The sequence below is a fragment of the Pseudorca crassidens genome, chromosome 5 (assembly GCF_039906515.1).
Source record: "Pseudorca crassidens isolate mPseCra1 chromosome 5, mPseCra1.hap1, whole genome shotgun sequence".
Taxonomy (NCBI): domain Eukaryota; kingdom Metazoa; phylum Chordata; class Mammalia; order Artiodactyla; family Delphinidae; genus Pseudorca; species Pseudorca crassidens.
Genome location: NC_090300.1, coordinates 80392582 through 80417338, shown reverse-complemented (window position 1 = coordinate 80417338; position 24757 = coordinate 80392582). Strand labels below are relative to the sequence as shown.

Genomic DNA, 24757 nt, shown 5'->3' with positions numbered 1-24757 from the left:
CTGGCCTAAGACTTAACCTGAGACGTGCACGTCTGCCCAGCCCTGTGCTCTTGCTCCTACTCTCCACTGATTACTGGAAAACCCTTCTCCCTTGGTAACTAAGCTCTTTCTCCCTTGGTTGCATCACCCCAGCCAGTTGCACCTGATCCTCCCCATCTGTCACTGACATAGTCTGAGACCAGTCCCCAGAGTGGGTGGGTAAGGGAGTCCAAGATTAGAACCAGCACTGGCCCAAGACAACAGCCAGCATTCCCACCAATAGTGCTACCAATGCCTATAACACCTCCATCGACAGCCCCTCCACAATGCAGTCAGTGACACAGAAAATGGATATCTTCCACTTTCTCTTCTTAGTCGCTCTGTTGTGCATTGAACTGGGTCCTCCAAAAAGTCATGTTGAGAGACTGGTTCAAGATGGCGGAGTAGAAGGACGTGCGCTCATTCCCTCTTGCGAGAGCACCAGAATCACAACTAACTGCTGAATAATCATCGAAAGGAAGACACTGGAACTCGCCAAAAAAGATACCCCAGATCCAAACACAAAGGAGAAGCTGCAGTGAGATGGTAGGAGGGGCGCAATCACAATAAAATCAAATCCCATAACTGCTGGGTGGGTGACTCACAAACTGGAGAACACTTATACCACAGAAGTCCACCCACTGGAGTGAAGGTTCTAAGCCCCACATCAGGCTTCCGAACCTGGGGATCTGGTAATGGGAGGAGGAATTCCTAGAGAATCAGACTTTGAAGGCTAGTGGGATTTGATTGCAGGACTTTGACAAGACTGGGGGAAAGAGAGACTCCACTCGTGGAGGGCACACACAAAGTAGTGTATGCATCAGGACCAGGGGAAGGAGCAGTGACCCAATAGGAGATGGAACCAGACTTACCTGCTAGTGTTGGAGGGTATCCTGCAGAGGCAAGGGGTGGCTCTGGCTCACCGTGGGGACAAGGACACTGGCAGCAGAAGTTCTGGGAAGTACTCCTTGGCGTGAGCCCTCCCAGAGTCCGCCATTAGCCCCACCAAAGAGCCCGGTAGGCCCCAGTGCTGGGTCACCTCAGGCCAGACAAACAACATGGAAGGAACCCAGTGCCACCCAACAGCAGACAAGCAGATTAAACTTTTACTGAGCTGTGCCCACCACAACAACACCCAACGCTACCCACCACCAGTCCCTCCCATCAGGAAGCTTGCACAAGCCTCTTAGATAGCCTCATCCACCAGACGGCAGACAGCAGAAGCAAGAAGAACTGTAATTCTGCAGCCTGTGCAAGGAAAACCACATTCACAGAAAGATAAACAAAATGAAAAGACAGAGGAATTTGTCCCACATGAAGGAACAAGATAAACCCCAGAAAAACAACTAAATGAAGTGGAGATAGGCAACCTTCCAGAAAAAGAATTCAGAATAATGATAGTGAAGATGATCCAGGACCTCGGAAAAAGAATGGAGGCAAAGATCGAGAAGATGCAAGAAATGTTTAACAAAGACCTAGAAGAATTAAAGAACAAGCACCAAGAAGAATTAAAGAACAAACAAACAGAGATGAACAATACTATAACTGAAATGAAAAATACACTAGAAGGAATCAATAGCAGAATAACTGAGGCAGAAGAATGGATAAGTGACCTGGAAGACAGAATGGTGGAATTCACTGCTGTGGAACAGAATAAAGAAAAAGGAATGAAAAGAAATGAAGACAGCCTAAGAGACTTTGGGACAACATTAAACGCAACAACATTTGCATTATGGGGGTCTCAGAAGCAGAAGAGAGAGAGAAAGGACCCGAGAAAATATTTGAAGAGGTTATAGTCAAAAACTTCCCTAGCATGGGAAAGGAAATAGCCACCCAAGTCCAGGAAGCTCAGAGAGTCATAGGCAGGATAAACCCAAGGAGAAACATGCTGAGACACATAGTAATCAAACTCACAAAAATTAAGGACAAAGAAAAATTATTTAAAGCAGCAAGGGAAAAACAACAAATAACATACAAGGGAACTCCCATAAGGTTAACAGCTGACTTCTCAGCAGAAACTCTACAAGCCAGAAGAGATTGGCACAATATATTTAAAGTGATGAAAGGGAAGACCCTACAACCAAGATTACTCTACCCAGCAAAGATCTCATTCAGATTCGATGGAGAAATCAAAAGCTTTACAGACAAGCAACAGCTAAGAGAATTCAGCACCACCAAACCAGCTCCACAACAAATGCTAAAGGAACTTCTCTAAGTGGGAAACATAAAAGAAAAGGACCTACAAAAACAAACCCATAACAATTGAGAAAATGGTAAAAGGAACATACATATTGATAATTACCATAAAAGTGAATTGATTAAATGCTCCAACCAAAAGACACAGGTTCGTTGAATGGATACAAAAACAAGACCATACATATGCTGCCTACAAGACACCCACTTCAGACCTAGGGACACATACAGACTGAAAGTGAGGGGATGGAAAAAGATATTCCATGCAAATGGAAATCAAAAGAAAGCTGGAGTAGCAATACTCATATCAGATAAAATAGACTTTAAAATAAAGAATGTTACAAGAGACAAGGAAGGAAACTCATAATGATCAAGGGATCAATCCCAGAAGAAGATATAACAATTATAAATATATATGCACCCAACATAGGAGCACCTCAATACATGAGGCAACTGCTAACAGCTATAAAAGAGGAAATCGACAGTAACACAATATTAGTGGGGAACTTTAACACCTCACACCAATGGACAGATCATCCAAACAGAAAATTAATAAGGAAACACAAGCTTTAAAGGACACAGTAGACCAGATAGATTTAATTGATATTTATAGGACATTCCATCCAGAAACAGCAGATTACACTTTCTTCTCAAGTGTACACGGAACATTCTCCAGGAGAGATCACATCCTGGGTCACAAGTCAAGCCTCAGTAGATTTCAGAAAACTGAAATCATATCAAGCATTTTTTCTGACCACAACGCTATGAAATTAGAAATCAATTACAGGGGGGAAAAAACGTAAAAAACACAAACACATGGAGGCTAAACAGTATGTTACTAAATAACCAAGAGATCACTGAAGAAATCAAAGAGAAAATCAAAAAATACCTAGAGACAAATTACAACGAAAACACAATGATCCAAAACCTATGGGATGCAGCAAAAGCAGTTCTAAGAGGGAATTTTATAGCAATACAAGCTTACCTCAAGAAACAAGAAGCATCTAAAATAAACAATCTAACCTTACACCTAAAGGAACTAGAGAAAGAAGAACAAGTAGAACCCGAAGTTAGTAGAAGGAAAGAAATCATAAATATCAGAGCAGAAATAAATGAAATACAAACAAAGAAACAATAGCAAATATCAATAAAACTAAAAGCTGGTTCTTTGAGTAGATAAACAAAATTGATAAACCTTTATCCAGAATCAACAAGAAAAAAGGGAGAGGACTGAAATCAATAAAATTAAAAATGAAAAAGGAGAAGTTACAATGGACACTGCAGAAATACAAAGCATCATAAGAGAGTACTACAAGTAACTCTATGCCAATAAAATGGACAACCTGGAAGAAATGGACAAATTCTTAGAACAGTATAACCTTCCAAGACTGAACCAGGAAGAAATAGAAAATATGAACAGACCAATCACAAGTAATGAAATTGAAACTGTGACTAAAAATCTTCGAACAAACAAAAGTCCAGGACCAGATGGCTTCACAGGTGAATTCTATCAAACATTTAGACAAGAGCTAACATCCATCCTTCTCAAACTCTTCCAAAAAACTGCAGAGGAAGGAACACTCCCGAACTCATTCTATGAGGTCACCATCACCCTGATAGCAAAAGCAGACAAAGATACTACAAGAAAAGAAAATTACAGACCAATATCACTGATGAATATAGATGCAAAAACCCTCAACAAAATACTAGCAAACAGAATCCAACAACACATTAAAAGGATCATACACCATGATCAAGTGGGATTTATACCAGGGATGCAAGGATTCTTCAATATACACAAATCAATCAATGTGATACACCATATTAACAAATTGAAGAATAAAAACCATATGATCATCTCAATAGATGCAGAAAAAGCTTTTGACAAAATTCAGCACCAATTTATGATAAAAACTTTCCAGAGTGTGGGCATAGAGGGCACTTACCTCAACATAATAAAGGTCACACATGACAAAGCCACAGCAAACATCATTCTCAATGGTGAAAAACTGAAACCATTTCCTCTAAGATCAGGAACAAGACAAGGATGTCCACTCTCGTCACTATTATTCACCATAGCTTTGGAAGTCCTAGCCATGGTAATTAGAGAAGAAAAAGAAATAAAACGAATGCGAATTGTAAAAGAAGAAGTCAAACTGTCACTGTTTGAAGATGACATGATACTATACATAGAGAATCCTAAAGATGCCACCAGAAAACTACTATAGCTGATCAATGAATTTGGTAAAGTTGCCGGATACAAAATTAATGCACAGAAATCTCTTGCATTCCTATATACTAACAATGAAAGATCAGAAACAGAAATTAAGGAAACAATCCCATTCACCATTGTAACAAAAAGAATAAAATACCTAGGAATAAACCTACCTAAGGTGGTAAAAGACCTATACTCAGGAAACTATAAGACACTGCTGAAAGAAATCAAAGATGACACAGATGAAGAGATATACCATGTTCTTGGATTGGAAGAATCAATATTGTGAAAGTGACTACACTACCCAAAGCAATCTACAGATTCAATACAATCCTTATCAAATTACCTGTGACATTTTTTACAGAACTAGAACAAAAAATCTTAAAATTTTTATGGAGATACAAAAGACCCTGAATAGCCAAAGCAGTCTTCAGGGGAAAAAACAGAGCTGCAGGATCAGACTCCCTGACTTCAGACTATACTACAAAGCTACAGTAATCAAGACAACGTGGTACTGGCACAAAACAGAAATACAGATCAGTAGAATTGGATAAAAAGCCCAGAGATAAACCCACGCACCTATGGTCAACTGAACTATGAGAAAGGAGGCAAGGATATACAATGGAGAAAAGACAGTCTCTTCAATAAGTGGTGCTGGGAAAACTGACAGCTACACATAAAAGAATGAAATTAGAACACTCACTAACACCATACACAAAAATAAACTCAAAATGGATTAGAGACCTAAATGTAATACCGGATACTATGAAACTCTCAGAGGAAAACATAGGAAGAACACTCTTTGACATAAATCACAGCAAGGTCTTTTTTGATCCACCTCCTAGAGTAATGGAAATAAAAACAAAAATAAACAAATGGGACCTAATAAAACTTAAAAGCTTTTAAAACCAAAGGAAACTACAAAGAAGACAAAAAGACAACCCTCAGAATGGGAGAAAATATTTGCAAATGAATCAACGGACAAAGGATTAATCTCCCAAATATATAAACACCTCATGCAGCTCAATATTAAAAAAACAAACAACCCAATGCAAAAAATGCACAGAAGACCTAAATATACATTTCTCCAAAGACATACAGATGGCCAAGAAGCACATGAAAAGCTGCTCAACATCACTAAATATTAGAGAAATGCAAATCAAAACTGCAATGAGGTATCACCTCACACCAGTTAGAATGGGCATCATCAGAAAATCTACAAACAATAAATGCTGGAGAGGGTGTGGAGAAAAGGGAACCCTCTTGCACTGTTGGTGGGAATGTAAATTGATACAGCCACTATGGAGAACAGTATGGAGGTTCCTTATAAAACTAAAAATAGAATTACCGCATGACCCAGCAATCCCACTACTGGGCATATACCCAGAGAAAACCATAATTCAAAAAGACACATGCACCCCAATGTTCATTGCAGCACTATTTTCAGTAGTCAGGTCATGGAAGTAACCTAAATGCCCATCGACAGACGAATGGATAAAGAAGATGTGGTACATATATACAATGGAATATTACTCAGTCATAAAATGGAATGAAATTGGGTCATTTGTAGAGACGTGGATGAATCTAGAGACTGTCATACAGAGTGAGGTAAGTCAGAAAGAGAAAAACAAATATCGTATATTAACGCATATATGTGGAACCTAGAAAAATGGTACAGATGAACCGGTTTGCAAGGCAGAAATTGAGACAGAGATGTAGAGAACAAATGTATGGACACCAAGGGGGGAAAGCGGTGGGGGTGGTGGTGATAGTGGTGGTGTGATGAATTGGGAGATTGGGATTGACAGGTATACACTAATATGTATAAAATGGATAACTAATAAGAACCAGCTGTATAAAAAAATAAAATTCAAAAAAACATAAGTAAAAATAAAAGCAAAAAAAAAAAAAAAAGTCACGTTGAAATCCTAACCGCCCCCCGCCTCCCATCCAACCTGTGAATATAACTTTATTTGGAAATAGAGTCTTTGCAAGTTAAGATGAGTTCACACGGGAGCAGGATGCTCCCTAATGAAATGACTGGTGTCCTTACAAGAAGAGGGAAATTTGGACACATACACAACACACAGAGACACAGAAGAGAGACAGCCACCTGCAGATGGAGGCAGAGATTAGAGTGACGCATGTGCAAGCCAAGGAATGCCAGCCGTTTGTCAGCAACCCACCAGCTGCTAAAGGAGACGAGGAAGCAGTCTTTCCTAGAGCCTTCAAAGGGAATGTGGCTCTGCTGACACTGTAATTTCAGACTTCTAGCCTCTAGGACTGTGAAAGAATAAATTTCTGCTGTTCTAAGCAAGTGTGTGGTAGTTTTGTCACAGCAGCCCTAAGAAACTAGCACCCTTGCATATATAAAAAGTCTGGAGGTACCCGTGGTCCCCATACACAGGCTTTCTCCCTGTAATTCCAGGTCAGGTGCTCAGAAGCAGCTCCCACCTCCCCCTTCACCACTCCTCATCCTTCATATCTACCAACAGTGCATGTACCGAGTCCACCCAGGGAGCCTGCAGGAAGCAGGTGAGAAGCCAGTCATGCCTAGGGTTTGGGGTACAATTTGCTGACCACGTTGATCTATGTCTTGCTATGGGCACAACCTGTTTTATACGGTTTGGCTCCAACCAGTCTAGGATCTGTTGGCCTTTTTACCCTACTTAAGAACGACTGATGGTCCCTGTAACAGGCTGCGAGGTCACAGGGAAGTACCATCCACAGAAGACCGATCACTCCCATGGGTCCAATAGCAAAACAAATTAAACAAAATCATCCCAGTAATAGGCTCTTTGGCAATATGGAACAAAAGCAAAAAAAAAAAAAAAAAAAAGAGGATCGTAATGTACCTTTCAACCTGCTAATGCTATTCTTGGAATACCAAGGAAATGACACAACAGAAAAAAAACAAACAATTTGGACAAAGATAATTATAGCAGTGTTACTCATAATTGTGGAATAAAAACTGGAAACATTAATTGCAGAACAGTTAAAAGAGAGTGTCATAATAATACCTAACATTTCCTGAGCCCTTACTATACAGCAGACAATACACCAAATGTTTTGCTTGGATTATCTTATTTCACCCTCATAAAAATCTTATGACAAAGCTGTGTTATCCCTTTTTTAGAGATAAACCTGTTCAAGGTCACACAGCTAGCAAGTGGCAAGGGACCACTACTTTATGCCCTCTGCTTAGAGCAGTGACTTTACCATGGCCATGTGAAATAGGACACGTTCTTTTTAAATTCTCTGAGCCTTAGGCCCTCAACTATAAAACAGGAACAAGAATAACATCATAAGACTGAAAAAATTAAATGCAAAATGTGTGAACCATTAAGTAAACTATAAAATCATTATCCAATGAAAAGTACTTACAGACTCAATGACAACTGAATATCTCATGTGGTGGGAGTCCAATTGTAGCCTATCTTGCATGCCGAGTTGAACAGTTAGAATTTTATCTCATGTAGTAGAAGATTAACACTGTTTTTTAACCAGGGATATTACACGTTAGTGTTGTTTTGAGGTACGATAATATAAAATCATCTCAGGATGACCAAACTGGAACTTTATTTAATTTCCAATCCTCTAACAAGTTTTATGAGCTCTCTAGTAAAAGCCTTGGTCTGATTCCTCCAGAGGGTGGGCAGGGTGGGCCTGGAAGCAACAGTTTCCTTGATTCACTGATTTCCGGCAGGAGACACAGGGGTCTCATCCCCTAACAACCGTACTCAGGGGTCTAGAATGCCTGCAAAGGAAAGCAGAGACCCCAGAGCACACAAAGAGGTGGGGGCGTCCTGATGGCATTTGGGGAGAACTCTCCTCACCCCTCCCGCACGTCACTGGGCAGTAAGGATGGTACAAATGTGTTCTGTCCACAGTGAGGGCCTACACATGTCTAAAGGACGGTTATTACTGTCACCAGGTCCTAGGGGTCTGACACTGTCAAACACCAGGCAATTGTGCAATCGGTTCCACTCACCAGAGTCTGGCGCAGTCCCAGGACCCTGTTCCCATCCCAGTGAACCAGGCTGAATAAGGCAAAAGCACCAAACAATCCAAGGCCCCACCCAGACCTGGCAGCCGGCCCCTCCCTACTCCAGAGCAAAATCAGACACTCAGCCCCTGAGTCGCCCCTCCCCAGCCTTCAGTCAAAAAATACCTGAGAAGGGAGAAAGTGACTAACACCCCTCTCCATACCCTAGATGTCTAGTGGATTTTCCCATCATGTTTGTAACCTGTTTTGCATTTCTTTTGCCCACCACTCCCTGCTTAACATCCTTCAGAGTCCCCCCTCATCTCTCAGGAGAGGGGGTGGGGTGTTTAATGTAACCCTCGCAACAATGCTGGGAGGTTGTGAGCATCTTCATTTTAGAAATGAGTGAAGGGAAGTTCAGAGTAGTTAAATAGTTTCCCAGGCTCACCCATCTAATACGTTGCTGAGCTGGGATTCAAACCCAGGTGTGCGAGCTGCAAAGCCCGGACCTCCCCATCAACCACACACCTGCTCTCCCAGTCAATGAGAAGAAGTAGCCGAGATGGATTCTGCAACCCGCCTATACAAAATGTGTCTGGTGCACCAAGTTGCCATGGCACTACGTGGTCAACACATAGCTGCCAGAGACACAAAGGTCAGGCGTGTTCACATTCAGGAGCCAGACGGGACCCCCTCCTGCTCCGGCTCTCCCACACACTGGCACACCCTCTGTAAAAGGAGACCAGGGCCCTGGTAGGGGTCAGTCAAGCCCTTTCAGAACACCAGCACTAGGCTGGCATCTGGATGCCTGACTTCCTGTGTCAACCACAATTCTTAGGAAAAGGAGAGAGTAATTAGAAAGCAGTGCCCCACAGACCAAACTTAAGTCATGTTTCCAAAATAGACTCCGAAATGAAAGATCAGCCTGTGCCTGCAGTGACAGCACTTGGGCCCAACTCCTCCACACATCCCCCATTTCCTCTGAGCCCCTGAGGGGACCATAAAGGGAGGTCAGCAGGAGCACCATGGACATGCACAGTTCTTTCCATGGGCTGCAAATATTTACTAACCATCCCCTATATGCTTGATGGGAGATAAGAGGTGGTACTATACTATGACCCTGCTCCTGAGAAGCTCCCAGCTCGGTGACAAGCTAAGAAACAAAGACACGGATAGGTGCAGACCAGATGCTCTAAACTAAGTGAAGCTTATCTCGGGAATGCAAGGCTGGTTCAACATTTGAAAATCAATCAATGTAATTCACCATATTAACAGACTACAGCAGGGGTGGGCAAACTATGCCCCATAGGCCAAACTGTCTGGTTTTGTAAATAAAGTTTTATTGAAACACAACCATGACCATTCATTCACATATTATCTATGGCTGTTTTCATTCTACAAAAAAAAATGGCAGAGTTGAATACTTGTGACAGATATTATATAGCCTGCTAAGTTGAAAATTTTTACTACTGGCTCTTTTCAGAAAAAGTTTGTTGACCCTTGATCTAAATTATTGGGAAAGAGCCATTTCACCCATAAAACTACAGCAACTTCAACTCCCTCTACTCTCTGTTCTACAGACCAGGTTGGGAAGCAGATGTGAGCATTAGGGTCCCAGACTCTCAGGGCCGGAAGACCAGGCCATTGCCTTCCACAAGGAAAACAGTCCAAGGTACAACTTCCACTCCTCCCTCCCACTGGTCCCACTCGCAGGTAAAAACCTCAGGGCTCTCTGGAAGAATCTGGCACAGGCTTTTACTAAAGCTTTCATAATAAATGCTTGTAGATGCAGAAAAACTCCTTCTATACCTCCATGTTCACCTTCCCAACCCAACTACCCCCAAAAAGGAGAATTCTGGAGGTCTCAAATCAATGATCTAAGCTTCCACTTTAGCAAACTAGTAAAGGAAGAGAAACTAAACCAAAGCAAGCAGAAGAAAACAAATAATAAAGAGAAGAAATCAATGAACTTGAAAACAGAAAATTAACAGAGAATGATCAAAGAAACCAAAAGCTGGTTCTTTGAAAATATCAATAAAGTTGACAAACCTCTGGCCAGACTGGCAGAGAGCAAAAAAGATACAAACTACAAATATTAGTAATGAAAGAAGAGACATCACTATAATCCCTAAAGACATTAAAAGGATAATAAGCAAATATTATCAACGATATTTGCCCATAAATTCTACATTTTGGATGAAACAAATTACCCCCAAAGCACAAACTACCAAAAAACACTCAAGTTGACACGGACTTATATATACCACCAAATGTAAAATAGATAGCTAGTGGGAAGCAGCCACATAGCACAGGGAGATCAGCTCAGTGCTTTGTGACCACCTAGAGGGGTGGGATAGGGAGGGTGGGAGGGAGAAGCAAGAGGGAAGAGATATGGGGATATATGTATATGTATAGCTGATTCACTTTGTTATAAAGCAGAAACTAACACAATTGTAAAGCAATTATACTCCAATAAAGATGTTTAAAAAAATCACTCAAGGAAAAAATGATGACCTAGATAGCCCTACACTTAAATAATTTAGTTTGCAGTTAAAACTATCTCAGAAATCACACCAGGTTCAAATGGCTCCACAGGAAAATTCTACCAAAAGTTTAAGAAATAAACAATAGCTACCCTGTACAACTCTTCCAGGAAATAGAAGTGGAGGAAACACTTCACAGCTCCTTTTATGAGGTAACCAATACCCTGACACCAAAATCAGACAAAGACATTATAAGAAGAGAACTAGCCCAATATCCTTCATAAGTATAAATGCACACACACAAAAAACCTCAATAAAATGTTAGTAAATTCAACCCAGCAATATACAAAAAGATTAATAATATATCATGACCAAGTGGAGTTTATTCCTGGAATGTAAGGCTGGTTAATCATACAGAAATTAATTAATGTAATTCAGCATATCAACAGACTAAAGCAGAGATCAGCAAACTATGCAGCCTGTCTTTGTAAATAATAACTACTGGAACACAGACATGCGCATTCATTTATGTATTGTTTATGGTTGGTTTCATACTGCAATGGCAGAGCTGAGTCACTGATTAGAGACCTTGTAAGAGTCGAGTAGAGACCTTATGGCCCACAAAGGCTATAATATTTACTCTCTGGCTGCTATGATCTGAATGCTTGTGTCCTTCCAAAATTTATATGTTGAAATCCTAACCCCCAAAGATGATGATATTAAAAGGTGGGAACTTTGGGAGGTGCTTAAGTCATAAGGATGGAGCTCTCATGAATAGGATTAGTGCCCTTATAAAAGAGACTCCAAAGAGATCCCTAACCCATTCTACCATGTAGAGGACACAGGAAGAAAGTGCTGGCTATGAACTAGGAAGAGGACACTCTAAAACTTGACCATGCTGGAACTCTGATCTTGAACTTACCAGCCTCCCGAACTGTGAGCAATAAATTTCTGTTGTTTATAAGTTATCCATTCAGTGGTATTTTGTTATAGCATTCTAAACAGACTAAGACACTTGCCCTTTAAGAAAACATCTGCCAACTCTTGGACAAAAAAAAAAGATATACATGATCATTTCAACAGATCTACAAAGAGCACTTGAAAAAAAATCATTATCCATTCAAATTAAAAAATCTCAACAAGCTAGGAGTAGAGGGAACTTCCTCAACATAATAAGGAATATCTACAAAAATCACACAGCTAGCATCAAACATAATGGTATGAGACTGAATGCTTGCCACCTAAGATTGGAAATAAGACAAAGATGTTTATTTTCACCTCTCCTTTTTAACATTATACTGAAGATCCTAACCAGCACAACAAGGCAAGAAAAATAAATACAAGTCAAATAAATTAGATTGAAAATAAAACTGTCTTTATTCACAGATAACATATTACCTGCATAGAAAATCCCAAAGAATCTTAAAAAAAGCTACTAGAACTAGTGAGTTTAGAAAGGTCACAAGATACAGGGACTTCCGTGGTGGCGCAGTGGTTAAGAATCTGCCTGCCAATGCAGGGTACATGGGTTCAAGCCCTGGTCTGGGAGATCCCACATGCCGTGGAGCAACTAAGCCCGTGCACCACGACTACTGAGCCTGTGCTCTAGAGCCCATGAGCCACAACTACTGAGCTCGCATGCCTAGAGCCTGTGCTCCACAACAAGAGAAGCCACCACAATGAGAAGCTCACTCACCGCAACCAAGAGCAGACCCCGCTTGCCACAACTAGAGAAAGCCCACGCACAGCAAAGAAGACCCAATGAAGCCAAAAATAATAAATAAATAAATTTATAAGAAAGGTCACAAGATACAAAGATTAATATACAAAAATCAATTGTTAGAAAGAGAAAAGCTCAGGGAAATAGTTAAGAGGCAGAGGAGGGTTGAAAATTGGTTCTATAACTCAGCCTCCTAAATTACATATTTTTATGGTGTTGGTTAGCTTCAAACAATTATATACCAATTATATTAATTTCCAAATTCTATAGGTACATATTTTGGTACACTTTATCCTCTGATTTAAATCTTTTTAAAATCCACTGAAATAACATGTCAATTGTATTTACAGTTGACCCTTGAACAGCATGGGTTTAAACTAAGTGGGTCCACTTATACATGAATTTTATCAATAGTAAATACTACAGTACTACATGATCCTCGGTTGGTTGAATCTGCAGATGCAGAACCTCAGATAAGTAGGAATCACAGATACAGAGGACTGACTCTAAGTTATACACGAATTTTCAACTGCAAGGAAGGTCAGTACTCCTAACCCCCAAGTTGTTCAAGGGTCAACTGTACTAGCAATGAACAACTGGAAAACAGAATTTTACTGAAAGTGCCATTTACAATTACACCAAAAATATGAAATACATAGCTATTAGTCTAGCAAAATATGTCCAATATTTACTATGCTAAAACTACAAAACACTGATGAAGAAATCAAAGACCTCAATAAGTGCAGAGATGGAGTTTATTTATGTATTAGAAGACCCAAAATTGTTAACATGTCAATTCTCCCTAAACTGATCTATAGATTCAATACAATACTAATGAAACTTCCAGCAGGATTTTATGCAGAAACCAATAAAATGATTTTAAAATATATATGAAAGGCAAAGATATAGAATAGTCAAAACAATTTGGAAAAGGAAGAACTAAGTTGAAGGATTCACACTACCTGATTTCAAAACTTAAAACAAACCTACAATAATCAAGACAGTGTGGTATTGCTGAAAGGATATACACATAAACCAATGGAACAGAATAGTCAGAAACAGACACACACATATATTTTCAACTGATTTCCAACAAAGATACAAAGGCAATTCAATCCTTCAAGGGGAAGGATAGTCATTTCACTATGGTGCTAGAGAAATTGGACATCTGTATGCAAAAAGAACCTCTATCTATACCTTGCTCCATGTACAAAAACTAACTCAAAATGGATTAGACCTAAATGTAAAACCTAAAACTATAAGACATCTTAAAGAAAGTACTGGAGAAAATCTTAATGACTTCATATTAGGTAATTCTTAGATACAACACCAAAAGAATATATTTTTTCAATTGATAAATTGGACCTCGGCAAAATTAAAAACTTCTGCTCTGCAAAAATAGACTTTGTTAAGAGAATAAAAAGACAAGCTATAGACAATGAAAAAATATTTGCTAAACATGTCTGGACTCATGTCCAGAAAATGAAAAATTATATCTCAAAACTCAATGAAAATGAAACAAAGATGCTAAACATTATTATTCATTAAGGAATTGCAAATTAAAACCACAATGATAAAAGTATACTTATTAGAATATCTAAAAATTTTTAAAAGTCTGGCAATACTAAGTGCTGACAAGGATATGGAAACTATAACCCTTGTACATTGCTAGTGGGAATGCAAAATGGTAGAGCCACTTTGGAAAACAGTTTGCCATTTTATTATAATACACCATATCACCCAGCAATCCCATTCCTATTTACCCAAGTGAAGTGAAAATCTATGTTCACATAAAAACCTGTACACAAATACTCAGAGTGAATTATTCATTATTACCCCAAACTGGAAACAGCCCTAATGTCCTTCAACTGGCTAATAGAGAAATACATACAACGGAATAACACTCAGTAGCATACAGGAATGACCTACTGGTATACCCAACAACACAGATAACTCTGCAACACACTGATAAAAGTATACCTACTAGAATATAGGTATGAATAGCAGAATATAGGCTAAATGAAAGAAGGTAAACTTAAAAGGCTACGTACTATATGACATTCTGAGAGAGGCAAAATCATAGGTACAGAAATCAGACCAGTGATTCCCACTTAGGGTCTTCAGGTGGTAGAAGAGTTGACTATAAAAGTGCCCAAGGTGGGCTTCTCTGGTAGCGCAGTGGTTAAGAATCTGCCTGCCAGGGCTTCCCTGGTAGTGCAGTGGTTAAGAATCCGCCTGCCAATGCAGGGGACACGGGTTTGAGCCCTGGTCTGGGAAGAACTCACATGCCGTGGAGCAACTAAGCCTGTGAGCCACAACTACTGAGCCTGTGCTCTAGAGCCCGTGTGCCACAACTACTGAAGCCCGCATGCCTAGAGCCGGTGCTCTGCAACAAGAGAAGCCACCACAATGAGAAGCCCGTGCACCACAACGAAGACCCAATGCAGCTAAAAATAAATAAATTAATAAATAAAAATTTAAAAAAAAAAAGAATCCACCTGCCAAATCAGGGGACACGGGTTCAAACTCTGGTCCAGGAAGATCCCACGTGCCACGGAGCGACTAAGCCGTGCACCACAACTACTGAGCCTGCACTCTAGAGCCCGCAAGCCACAACTACTGAAGCCTGTGCACCTAGAGCCCATGCTCTGTGACAAGAGAAGCCATGCAATGACAAGCCCATGCACTGCAAGGAAGAGTAGCCCCTGCTCGCCGCAACTAGAGAAAGCCTGCGTGCAGCAATGAAGACCCAATGCAGCACCCCCAAAACTAATTAATTTAAAAAAAAATTTTTTTTAAAGTGTCCAAGGCAATTTTTGGAAGTAAGGGAAATATTCTATATCTTGATTGTGGTAATGCTTATATGACTATCTATGTTTGTCAAAATGCAAAGTTGTACACTAAAATAAGTTAATCTTATTATACATAAATTATACCTCAATTTTTTTTAATGAGAAAAAAATGTCTTAAAAAAGATTCTGGGGACTTCCCTGGTGGCACAGTGGTTAAGAATCCGCCTGCGAATGCAGGAGACACAGGTCCGATCCCTGGTCCGGGAAGATCCCACATGCCGCGGAGCAACAAAGCCGATGCGCCACAAATACTGAGCCTGCGCTCTAGAGCCCATGAGCCACAACTACGGAAGCCCACGCGCCTAGAGCCTGGGCTCCGCAACAAGAGAAGCCACCGCAATGAGAAGCCTGTGCACCACAATGAGGAGTAGCCCCCGCTCGCCGCAACTAGAGAAAGCCCGTGCACAGCAATGAAGACCCAATGCAGCCAAAATTTTAAAAATTAAAAAAAAGAAAAGATTCCGCCATGATGCAGCATGGAAAAGAAAAGTTATTGTGTAACTAAAACAACACCTACCACTTGTCAAGCAATGGAATCAAAGGCAATAGAAACTGCCACATGTATCAGAATAAAGCATAGACTTTTCAAAGATAGGAAAAGTTGGTGTCACTAATTCACGTGCAACACATGATCAGCTGGGTACTGAACAATAGTTTTTTCAAAGCTTCCAGTTAACTTTCAGAAGAAGACTTTTAGCAACATTATTTTCTTATAGGACTTAAACCAGAGCTAAAAGTTTAACCTAAATGAAACGTAGATAAAACCCTGGTATACTTTGGTACTCCTCAGAATTATTCTGTCGATCCTAAAGGGGCTGAAGATGCCAAAATCGTGGGCACACACAAAATCAGCCAAGGGCAAAGACAGTTATTAGTTCTATCTCACTTATGACCATAAATGCAAAAAAAAAATTCCAATAGAGTATTAGAAAATCAAAGCCGACAAGGTGTTTACCAAAACTATACATGACCAAGTATTTATTCAAGAATTTATCTTAGGAATTCAAGGATGGCTCAACATTCAAATATCATGAGCACACATTATCAAAAACAGCATTTTATCTTGAAGTCTTGTGTAATTCTGATAGACAAACACAATTCAGAAGGATCTGAATACTTTGATTGTGATAATGATAAAGAAAGTGAATATGAATAAAAGCATATTGAAATTTAGAAATTCTTCTAAAATTGTGTATATTAAAGGAAGTGTTTTTTTCCCCTAAGAATCTAGAAAGTGATATGAATCTTACAGCCTATGGTAACTTGAAATCAAGAAAATATGGGAATGTTATCTCCTTTCACTATACAACTATTACCTTTTTTTTTCTCTTCAACTAGCCTGAGTTGGTTTCTGTTAATTTTGAAGAATCTCTCCTAATACACAAATCAAAGAAATAATTACATAGTGAAAAAGCAACCAAGATTGATTCTCAAATCTGGCTGACATTGGAAACACCTGGGGAGCTTTGTTAAAAACAGATTCCCTGACCACACCCAGGTCTAGGCTGGGGACTAGGAGGCATGGATTATTTTGCCAACAAGGCTCCCAAAGGAATTTTTGTTATTAGTGGGATCTGGAAGACTGCTATTAGGAGATAAAGCCTTTAGGCAGGTCTTTCCCTTGAAGTTTTTTCTGTGTGGTTGTAGATATAAAAATTTTAGCATGAATAAAACTAAACAAGTAAACTTTCCATAATAATATATGACTTGTCACCATCAAACAAATTTTACAGGGACCAATTCAAGGTTCCTACGGAAGTTCAAATGAGGAGGGGAACTTGAAGCTCAGGAGGTCAAAGGCAGTCTCCATTTTGGGGCAGGTGCCTGACACGTATTAGGAACTTAATTCATTCCCTGAACAAATATTTAAGGATAGAAGAACTTGTCAGACAAAGAGGCAAGCGAAGAATATTCCTGGAGAGGATAAACTCATAAACGCAAAGAGATAGGAAACTGGGTTCAGGGACAATAAGTTAATGAGTCTTGTTGCCTTGGAGGTCAGATTACAGAGGCCCTTGCGCTTCAGGTTAAGGCTTTTCTGTGAGAAGCAGGGAGCCACTGAAGGTTTCTGAAGGTGGAGTGACACAGCCAGACTGGGCTTTAAGATTAACAAAGCAATCAAGTGTAACATGTATTTGTGCCACAGAGAAGCCAGTTTATGGTCCAAGTGTGAGCTAGCAAAGGTCTGGTCGTGAGCAATAGCAATATGAAAGTAAAACCCAGGGATTCTCTCTGCCTGGGATAACCAGAGCAGGGGCTAACCACAAGAGGAGGGGCTGTGTGGCCGTGGCCATCTGCAACCAGCTGGTGCCCTAGGTGACTGCCCAATCACAACAAAAGCCTGAGAACTCCCTAAAACACTTCAGTTGAAACATCATGGGGTAAGATCAGTAGCAACTGCGTTAACTGTCTCATGCCCAGCATGAGGCCCTACCATGAAGACAGAAGCTTCGGTAGTAATAAGAGGAAAGTTACGGGCACACTGAAACAGCCTACTGCCTCTTCTTGAACATGTCCATTTCCACAAGGTTACCAACCAAGCGACTATGCTCTGTTGACACTAAAACAAAAATATGGACAGAGAACTGAACCTGGATAATGAGGAAGGGTAGAAACAGGTCCGTTTTAGGCACATTCTCTGAACAGGCTTAGTACTCCGCAGGAAAAGTGCATAATGTTTAGGAGAAAAATAGAACAGTTATGCCTAACCATGAGGTAGATGAGTGAAAAGTACCTTCTCTGGGAGCAGATGGGAGATGCCTTAGGATCTTTCTTGAACACTCCCACTCACTCAATAGCCAGGCCTTCAACCCAGCACCTGTGGCGTGTCAGGTACTAAGACTACTTACTGGTCTAAGAGTAAGGACACGGAGATGAACCATGGCCTCTGCCCTCAGGAACTCGAGGCCTGGTGGGCCACCACACCTTATAACTGCACCGCAATAAAAGTTACCAAGCATTTGTTTATCTGCCCACGGCCTCCTCAGGCAAGCAGAGAAGGGGTCCACGTGTTCATGGGATCTCTGAACCCCTAACTCCAGGCTGGGCTCCATTTATATATGCCCTTGCAGAGACCTGGACAGCGCTGGAGCTGACTCCAAACCACGGCCTCTTCCTGGTTTGTCACACAGCCTCAGGAGACATTCTACCTAGTCCAGCCCTAAAAAAGGAGAAGAGCATTCCTGCCAGGGTCAGTGCAGATGGCCAGAGCCTCCAACTGTTCATAGGGTGAAAATTCCTGTGAAAGACGGTACATTCCAGAGTCAAGGCAGACCCACAAGACAGTGTCAGCCACAGGTGTCGAGTCTAGCTATCAGGCGGGATGCGGGCTAGGATTTCAGGGACGGGTGGAAGCTGTGTGGGCAGATATAAGGCACGCAGGGGCCCTGGCAGCAGAGAGATGGCAGTGATCACAGAGTCAGACCAGATAAGGAACACTCACCTCTGCTCCTCAGGGCACCCTCAGACTGAAGAGGCCAGCCTTCAAGGACTTCGGAGAACCTGGTGGGACAGATGATAGAACCAACATGCATCCATTTCTCTGGCCGAGGTCAGGCCTTCCCACCCCATCACCATCCCCCACCAGGGTGGAGTGATAATAGCTCTGGCTGTTCCCGGTTCTGCCACCAATGCCTTGGCCTCTTAGACGAGGGCGTCCACCTCACGATAATGCAGGTGTCAGGTGGACTGACAGAAATGAAGCATGAGGAAAGAACACAGAGCCCCGGGAACCCAAAAGTCTTCATGGGATGGGCTTTCACTCTGGCTACAGATTTGCCTCACATAATTTTTGATCCAGTACAAAGTGAAAACAGAATTGTTCCAGGAATATTCTGGGCAGCAGAGGGAAAACACCCCCAAAATAAATCTCAGGACAAGCTGTCCTGCATGGTTGAGAGCTCACCACAGGGTCAAAGGTTCTTCACCAGGTTCTAACAAAGGAGGAGCTGAGAGCATCTGGACACTGGAACCAAGTGTTCCCACCTTCTTCTCTTCGGGCCTGTACCCACCCTCCCTCTTCCTCATCTTCGAGGCCTTTCCTTATCACGCCAGCCTCTGAAATTCCCCCAAATGAGTCTGTGCCACAGAACTTATCCCTGTTTTCTAATTATATACTTCATACATGTTAGCTGTCTCCCCACAAAAACCCGAAGTCTCTTGGGCATACTAACTTCCTTTTATAATCCTCCACAGGGCTAGGTGGAGAGGAGGTCTGTAATTCATGTTTGTTGGCCGATGTACAGGTCATTCCACAAACCTAGCGAACACTACTCAATATGTAGAAGAACGGGTATTCCTTCTTTTGTGCCTCCTTATATCCACATATTCATTTCATTTTTATGACCACCTTCATTGTCAGAAGAAGAAACTGCAGTCAGCCCACAGAGGTTGAATACCATACCCAGGAACATCCAGCCAGTAAGGGAACAGGATGGCTCTGAACCCAAGTTTAACTCCAAAGATCACATTCTACTCTCACGCTGCCTGTCCTGCCAGAAATCTGAAGGAGAGCTACTCTGTACCAGAAATATCAATCTCTGAAAACAAAAAACATAAACAGCATCCTCAACGACGGAAGCTCAACAGTGTAGCTATTTGGTTCCTGAAAGATTATGAGAACTAACTCATAAGGTCCCGCGTTAACAAATCAGCATCCATCCGATTTGGGGGCTCAGGGTCCGGGGTGGGGGGAGGAGGGCGGAATCAAGCAGCAGATCCGAAAGAAAAGGAAATCCTCTCCTCATCCCGTTTCTTTTGTCTCCAGACGGCCCAAGAGAAGAGGGGAGGGGAGAAAGGGGGACAGAAGTACCAACAATGGGGGGAGGGGACAACAGTGGGATATTCAAGAAGCCAGATCTATACATAAATTGCCACAGCTCCCTTGTAGGGTGTCCATTGTACGCATTCACCCTCAGATAAAAGGGACAGTGAGCAGCGGAACAATGTGAGCCTCTGGAAATCCAGCCTTATCCCCACAAGCTACAAACAGGGAGCAATTCTTACTGGCTCGCCTCCATTTCACAAGGGCTGCAGCCCTGACAACAGGTGCATCCAACAGGGCAGGAGGGACGCATCTGCTGACCTGTAGTGACAAATACTGAGGTCCACCCACCTTGAGAGTGTAAGAACTGCATTTGCTCAACCTGTTGGCTTAAAACAAACGGAAAAGTATGAAGCCAAAACTCAATAAAGAGACAAGGGCATTCATCTGCGGAACTGCACAGGTGGGAGAGGCTCACACGGCAGACCCTGGCCCAGCACATTCACCTTTCAGTGCTTGTGGAGCAGGGGGCTAAGGGAGCAGAAGGGAGGGGGCAGATGTCACGTGGCACAGGATCCTGTCCTAGTGACTCTTCTGCGCTGCTCTCACTCTGGACTCCCAGCCCCATGCCACCCATGTGTCCACATGCAAACAGTCCTACCTCGTGTCCTCTGGGTACACTCTCTGCGGGTCAGAGGAGAATGACAAATAGTCAAGTTGGGAGAGGACAACGTCTTTTATTCGGAAAGGTTACTTTCTAAGGGTTGTACTCTAAATTTCCCTACATTTACAGAAAGGATAGGACAGGAAGCTTTTAAGAATGAACAATTTCCCAATCAGAGTATGTTGGTTCGAACCGGGGGAAGGGCAGTTAGGCTTCCAAGCGGCCCTGGTGTATATTTCCAGAATACGAAGAAGTGTTGTTCTCAGAAAGATACTAAAAGTCCACATGTTCATGGGATCTCTGCACCCCTACCTCCAGGCTGGGCTGCATTCTCAAACTGTCACCTCTTGAACCTCTTAAAAAGCAAAGCGCCAATAAATCAACTGTTTCACAGACTCATTCTCATATCTTGGGGGGGAAGCAAGGGGTCATTCTTGTAGACACTGAGTACACGGTGACCCCAGAGCATTCACAGTCTGTTTCTCTGAGGCTGGGGCAGAACTCCCCAGCTACGATCAAAACCCCTCCTCCACTTGTGGCACTGCAAGGGCCTCTCAACCCCAGCACCATCTGGGGCCAGCCTCCTTTTCTGACAAGCCTTCCCAGCAGACTCCCCTGCAGCTGCCAGCCAGAGGCCCCTGCCCTATAGTGACTACACCTGTCTGTCTAAGGTCCAGGCTGCAGGTGAGTCCACCTAAGCTTACCAGTTAGACCAGGAACTTCCCCAGGGCCTAGTCTGCTCTGTACATGTCCCCCAAGATCTAACCCCTGAGGAAAGTCTCCTGATAAGAGGATCAGCAAACCTCATATAAAGAAAATACTCCAAGGCCCCAGCTACCCCCTCCTCAGTTATTTAGTTACTGCACAAAAGAAACCAAACACACAGATCCTTTGCCACTGTGGGGTAGTTTTCCGAGCTCATGCCTAGTAGTGCACGAGGACCAGCATTTTTTTGTATCATGAGTGAAGGCACAGAGAGGCACATCTTGGTGAAAAGGCTCTTGTCCCCAGAGTACCCACTACCCCATCCAGTAGCCAGCGTCCAGCCACTCCCCACCCAGGGCCAAGTGCCCAGGCTCCTCCCTGCTCTGGATGAAGGCTACTGGCCCACCTAGGATGGGAGACAAAGGGCCAACCTCACTCTGGGCATGAAGAAAGAACATTCCATACCAGCCTAGGGCACTATGGTGCCAGCAGCATCACCTTCTACATCCCTGCAGTACGCAGGGCAGGGAAAGAGACTACGACAGAGGATCACCGAAGAGAGAAGGGAAGGGGGTCAGGAATTTAAAAGTAAAGAGATGGAGGGGAAGAGGGAAATAAAGTGAAAAAAACAAAAAATATTTTACTAGAACCTGAAATGCCTTTTAGGCACCCAGAAGCACCTACACTTCCCCCAGAGACTTGCACTGTGGGTCCCTGATGCTTTGAAGTGTGAGGGGTTCCCTAAATGGTTCTCTCAAGCCCCTCATTTGCAAATAACTCATTGACAAGTTGTGCATTTTGACAAAAGATTGCACTAAAGCAGGGAAGAACCTACAGCCCCAGCTGGAAGGGGGATGCAACACTAGGCAGGCTCCCGAGGTCTTGGGGGCTGCGGGGGCGGATCGCACATACTCTGCTCTTTGCGCTTGGAGAGAGGAAGGATGGTAAAACCAGCGGCCTGAGGCCTGGCACTGTTCCGACCGCCCGGGTGTTCCCCCACCAGGGCCCAGCTCCTTCAATTGCAAGGGCTATTTTTACCCCTTCTAGGACTCAAAGAAGCTGGGTCTTTCTCCCTCAGGTTACTATATAGAGGATGTGCCCTCCCAACAACAACGAGATGCTCTCCCCATCAGCCCGTCTTCACATCTGCAATACCACTCCTAGAAATTCAACCCTTTGGGTCTTGAAGAGTGTAAGTAGCCACAGTTCCCAGGGAGGAGCTCTGCCTTAACCATAGACAGCTAACACCTGGGAATTAGTTTAGCCTAAACTTTCCAACCGCAATGATCTGCGAACAAGGGTCCTTCAACCATGAAACTCCGGTCGAAGACAAGGAGGCACAGCAGGCGAGGGGCTTCAGTGAGGAGCAGGGAGGGAGAGCAAGACTTTGACGCCCGACGCCCCAGTTTTGCCTAGGACGCCGGGGCTGCCGCCACTGCCCTATCTTCCCTGACTCGCGTTTAGGCTAGAAGGACTTTCACGTGGCACCTTCGCCCCCGCAGCTGGGAGAAGAGCCCACCTCTCTTCCTTGAAGGCTAGCGGCTATTTGCAGCCCTCAAATCAAAAGCGCCCCCTTCGGATGACGCCTATAGAGACAACGGCATAACTGTCCCCAAGCACCTCACCTTTCAAAAGAAAACCGTGCTGCCTGGAAACGCTGGGGTCGCCGCCTTACGCGCCACACCCCGCCCCAACTCCTCGCCGCACGTAGGAACCCCTCTCGAACAGTGGAGCCAGGGGCAGGCTCCCGAGGGAGGGTCCCGACACCGGGACCCCCGCCCTCGAGGAATGACTCCCAGGGACCGCGCCGGGACAAAAGCGTGGGGCGGGCTCACTCACCCGCGCGGCGAAAGCGGCCCGGGAGCCGAGGCACGGCGCTCGGCGGGGGCGTCCCGGCCACCGGCGCGCAGCGCAGGTTCAGCGCTCAATCCGCCGCCGGCTGCGGACCGGGCGGCGCTGGGAGCCCGCGAGGCCAGTCCCGCACGGGACGGGGCGGGGCGAGGGTGAATAGCCGGCGAGAAAGCGAGCAAGTGGGAGAGCAAACGCGAGTGTGCTAGCGACTGAGAGCAGGGCGCTCCGAGTCCAGACCCAAAAGGCCGCCTCTGGCTCACACGCGCTGATTTGCATGTCATTTGCATAGCGCTCTGGGAATGGACCTGCGGTCCTTCCGCCACGCCTACCCGCCCTCCTCCCACTGGTCGGGAGAGGAGAATCCGGAGCGGAACCGAGCGCTGGACGTCGGTTCACCTCGCCCTTCCCCCGCACCGCCCCAACTCCTCCTTGCACACCGGACTGGTGGCCTTCAGGGTGTTTTCTCATGTTTTCCCGTGGAAGACCGCTTGATACACAAAAGAAGAACACACTGGAAAAACTCTGTAGACTTTAAAATTAATTTTTTCTTTGATATGGCTATCAAAAACAACAACGAATCGAGTAGATTCCCCCAAATGAATGCAATTTTGGTTTTTGGACAAAGTATCGCGAAAAACTTGCTCATTTTCAAAATTGGACACAAGGTGCAATTTTGTTCTGCCTAGATAACACAGTCCTTAAAAAGGCGGGTTCTGGGGCTTCCCTGGTGGCGCAGTGGTTGAGAGTCCGCCTGCCGATGGAGAGGAGACGGGTTCGTGCCCCGGTCCGGGAAGATCCCACATGCCGCGGAGCGGCTAGGCCCGTGAGCCATGGCAGCTGAGCCTGCGCACCCGGAGCCTGTGCTCCGCAACGGGAGAGGCCACAGCAGTGAGAGGCCCGCGTACCGCAAAAAAAAAAAGGCGGGTTCTGGAGTTGAGAACCCTACCGCTTACTTTACAGCTGCAAAGTTTGGGGCAAGTTACTAATCTCTGTTACTCTGTCTTCTTATCTCTAAAATGGGACAATCTGCCTCATAGGAATGTAAAGGCTTCACTGAGATAAGCCAGGTAAAGTGCTTAGGATAGCGCCTAACAGTTACTTTTAAACGTGCGAGTATGATCTATATCTACTTAATGGAGAGGCAATCAGACCAAGGCGAGGCAAAAAAGAGGAAGGTAGAGGTAGAGGAAGAGGCTATAGATGGCAAAGAAAGAACGGCCTAAGATTAGAGACAGTCTCTCAAAGGTTCAGGCCAGGGTTCCCCCACCCAATTCTGCTGTTAGGCTAACCAGACCCAGCTCTGAGAAAG

The 24757-nt window shown here is 43.5% G+C and overlaps 1 protein-coding gene across 7 annotated transcripts in view; it reads right to left on the bottom strand.

The window, feature by feature from the left end:
* The window catches only part of MYLK (myosin light chain kinase), a 265973-nt gene extending 242299 nt beyond the window's left edge, over positions 1–23674 (bottom strand). For 4 of the 7 annotated variants that reach the window (XM_067738675.1, XM_067738679.1, XM_067738673.1 and 1 more), the window contains exons 1-2: positions 23437–23674; positions 18909–18967 (exon numbers count right to left, since the gene is read on the bottom strand). The gene's annotated coding sequence lies outside the window, so the exon portion shown is untranslated. The other 3 variants (XM_067738676.1, XM_067738674.1, XM_067738678.1) reach the window with 1 other exon arrangement.
* Positions 23675–24757: the final 1083 nt, after the last annotated feature.